We start from the raw sequence: 4,380 nt of genomic DNA on the forward strand, positions 1-4,380 counted from the left end.
CATCATCTACGCCGAGACCCTCGGGCTCTTGCAGATCGATCTGTCCATGATCCGGGCCGGTGCGGCGCCTTTTCACGGGATCCTCCCCGGGAAGCGCGTCCAGCCCCTTGGACAACTCGATCTGCCCGTATGCTTCGGGACTCCTTCCAACTTCCGAAAGGAAACCCTCACGTTCGAGGTGGTCGGGTTCCGAGGAACCTACCACACGGTGCTGGGGAGACCATGCTACGCCAAGTTCATGGCCGTCCCCAACTACACCTACCTCAAGCTCAAGATGTCGGGGCCCAACGGGGTCATCACCGTCGGATCCACGTACCGACACGCGTACGAATGCGACATGGAGTGCGTGGAGTACGCTGAGGCCCTCGCCGAATCCGAGGCCCTCATCGTCGACCTGGAGTGCCTCTCCAAGGAGGTGCCTGATGCGAAGCGCCACGCCGGCAACTTCGAGCTAGCAGAGGCGGTTAAGTCTGTCCCTCTCGACCCCAGCAACGACGCCTCCAAGCAGGTCCGGATCGGCTCCGAGCTCGACCCCAAATAGGAAGCAGTGCTCGTCGACTTTCTCCGTGCAAACGCCGAGGTTTTTGCATGGAGTCCCTCGGACATGCCTGGCATACCGAGGGATGTCGCCGAGCACTCGCTGGATATCCGAGCTGGAGCCCGACCCGTGAAGCAGCCTCTGCGCCGTTTCGACGAAGAAAAGCGCAGAGCCATAGGCGAGGAGATCCACAAGCTGATGGCTGCAGGGTTCATCAAAGAGGTATTCCATCCCGAATGTTTAGCCAACCCTGTGCTTGTAAAAAAGAAAGGTGGGAAATGGAGGATGTGTGTAGACTACACTGGTCTAAACAAAGCATGTCCGAAGGTTCCCTACCCTCTGCCTCGCATCGATCAAATCGTAGATTCCACTGCTGGGTGCGAAACCCTGTCATTCCTCGATGCCTACTCAGGGTATCACCAAATCAAGATGAAAGAGTCCGACCAGCTCGCGACTTCTTTCATCACACCTTTTGGCATGTACTGCTATATTACTATGCCATTTGGTTTGAGGAATGCAAGCGTGACATATCAAAGGTGCATGAACCACGTGTTCGGTGAACACATCGGCAGAACGGTCGAGGCTTACGTCGATGACATTGTAGTCAAGACGAGAAAAGCCTCCGACCTCCTCTCTGACCTTGAAACGACATTCAAGTGTCTGAGGGCGAAGGGCGTGAAACTCAATCCCGAGAAGTGTGTCTTCGGAGTCCCCCGAGGCATGCTCCTGGGGTTCATCGTCTTCGAGCGGGGCATCGAGGCCAAGCCGGAGAAAATCGCGGCCGTCACCAACATGGGGCCTATCAAAGACTTGAAAGGAGTACAGAGGGTCATGGGATGCCTTGCGGTTCTGAGCCGCTTCATCTCGCGCCTCGGCGAAAGAGGCCTACCCTTGTATCACCTCTTAAGGAAGACCGAGCGCTTCTCTTGGACCCCCGAGGCCGTGGAAGCCCTCGGAAACCTAAAGGCACTCCTTACAAGTGCGCCCATCTTGGTGCCCCCCGCTGCAGGAGAAGCCTTCTTGATCTACATAGCCGCAACCACTCAGGTGGTCAGCGCCGCGATCGTGATCGAGAGACGAGAAGAAGGGCATGCACTGCGCATCCAGAGGTCGGTCTACTTCATCAGCGAAGTGCTATCCGAGACCAAGATCCGCTACCCGCAAATTTAGAAGCTACTATACGCAGTAATTCTGACACGGCGAAAGTTGTGACACTACTTCGAGTATCATCCGGTGACTGTGGTGTCATCCTTCCCTCTGGGGAAGATCATCCAGTGCCGAGAGGCCTCAGGTAGGATAGCAAAATGGGCGGTGGAGATCATGGGCGAGACAATCTCGTTCGCTCCTCGGAAGGCCATCAAGTCCCAAGTCTTGGCAGACTTCGTGGCTGAATGGGTCGACACCCAGCTACCAACAGCACTGATCCAACCGGAACTCTGGACCATGTACTTCGATGGGTCGCTGATGAAAACAGGAGCAGGTGCGGGCCTGCTCTTCATCTCACCCCTCGGGAAGCACCTTCGCTACGTGCTGCGCCTCCATTTCCCGGCGTCAAACAATGTGGCCGAGTACGAGGCTCTGGTTAACGGGTTGCGCATCGCCATCGAGCTAGGGGTTTGGCGCCTCGACGCTCGTGGCGACTCGCAGCTCGTCATCGACCAAGTCATGAAGAACTCCCACTGCCGCGACCGGAAGATGGAGGCCTACTGCGACGAGGTTCAGCGCCTGGAAGACAAGTTCTACGGACTCGAGCTCAACCACGTCGCCTGATGGTACAACGAGACTGCGGATGAGCTGGCTAAAATAGCCTCGGGGCGGACAACGGTTCCCCCGGACGTCTTCTCCCGAGACGTACATCAACCCTCCATCAAGACCGATGACACGCCCAAGCCCGAGGAGGCCTCGGTCCAGCCCGAGGAGGCCTCGGCCCAACCTGAGGCACCCTCGGCCGCCGAAGGTGAGGCACTGCGCGTCGAGGAAGAGCGGAATGGGGTCACGCCTAATCGAAACTGGTAGACCCCGTACCTGCAATATCTCTATCGAGGAGAGCTCCCCCTCGACAAAGTGAAAGGGAATTAGGCTTACACCTAGCTCCTAAATAATTTTGGTGGTTGAATTGCCCAACACAAATAATTGGACTAACTAGTTTGCTCTAGTGTATAAGTTATACAGGTGCCAAAGGTTCACAACAAGCCAATTAAAAAGACCAATGTTGGGTTCAAAATAGAGAGCTAAAGGCATCTCGAAAGGCTCCCTGGTCTGGCGCACCGGACTGTCCGGTGTGCCACCGGACAGTGTCCAGTGCACCAGGGAACCTCGCGCTGAACTCCTCAGTCTCGGGAATTTTCAGAGCCGGCGCGCTATAATTCACCGGACATGTCCGGTGTACACCGGACAGTGTCCGGTGCTCCAAGGGGACGCGGCTCTGGAACTTGGCAGCCTCGGGAATTCGCAACGGCTGCTCCGCTATAATTCACCGGACATGTCCGGTGTACACCGGACTGTCCGGTGTAACTACGGGGCAACGGCTATTTCGGCGCCAACGGCTACCTGCAGCGCATTTATTGCGCGCCAGCGCGCGCAGAAGTCAGGCACGCCCATGCTGGCACACCGGACATTCTACAGTACATGTCCGGTGCGCCACCGGACATCTAGGCGGGCCCAGAAGACAGAACTCCAACGGTCGAATCCCAACGGTTTTGGTGACGTGGCTGGCGCACCGGACTGTCCGGTGCACCATACGATAGTCAGCCCCACCAAACGGCTAGTTTGGTGGTTGGGGCTATAAATACCCCCAACCACCCACCATTCATTGCATCCAAGTTTGCCACTTCTCAACCACTTACAAGAGCTAGGCATTCAATTCTATACACACTAAAGAGATCAAATCCTCTCCAATTCAACTCAAGGCTTTAGTGATTAGCGAGAGAGATTTGTCGTGTTCTTTTGAGCTCTTGTGCTTGGATTGCTTCTTTTCTTTCTCACTTGTTCTTGTGATCAAAACTCCATTGTAATAAAGGCAAGAGGCACCAATTGTGTGGTGGCCCTTGCGGGGAAGTTTTGTTCCCGGTTTTGATTTGAGAAGAGAAGCTCACTCGGTCGGAGGGACCGTTTGAGAGAGGGAAAGGGCTGAAAGAGACCCGGTCTTTGTGACCACCTCAACGGGGAGTAGGTTTGTGAGAACCGAACCTCAGTAAAACAAATCCTTGTGTCACACTCCTTATTTTCTTGAGATTTGTTTTGCACCCTCTCTCGCGGACTCGTTTTATTTCTAACGCTAACCCGGCTTGTAGTTGTGTTTATATTTGTAAATTTCAGTTTCGCCCTATTCACCCCCCCTCTAGGCGACTATCAATTGGTATCAGAGCCCGGTGCTTCATTAGAGCCTAACCGCTCGAAGTGATGTCGGGAGATCACGCCAAGAAGGAGATGGAGACCGGCGAAAAGCCCACTACAAGCCACGGGAGCACTTCATCGGAAAAGTCTTGCACCAAGAGGAAGGAGAAGAAGAAGGACTCCTCCAAAGGGAAGGAGAAGAGATCTTCTTCACACCACAAAGAGAAGAAGGAGAAATCCTCTTCCCACAAGCCGCATCGGAGTGGGGACAAGAAAAAGAGGATGAGGAAAGTGGTCTACTACGAGACCGATTCTTCATCGGCATCCACCTCCGGCTCCGACGCGGCGTCCGTCACTTCTAAGCGCCAAGAGCGTAAGAAGTATAGTAAGATTCCCCTACGCTACCCTCGCATTCCTAAACATACACCTTTACTTTCCGTCCCATTAGGCAAACCACCAACTTTTGATGGTGAAGATTACGCTAGGTGGAGTGATTTGATGCGATT

This window comes from Zea mays, chromosome 6, assembly GCF_902167145.1.
Source record: "Zea mays cultivar B73 chromosome 6, Zm-B73-REFERENCE-NAM-5.0, whole genome shotgun sequence".
Taxonomy (NCBI): Eukaryota; Viridiplantae; Streptophyta; class Magnoliopsida; order Poales; family Poaceae; genus Zea; species Zea mays.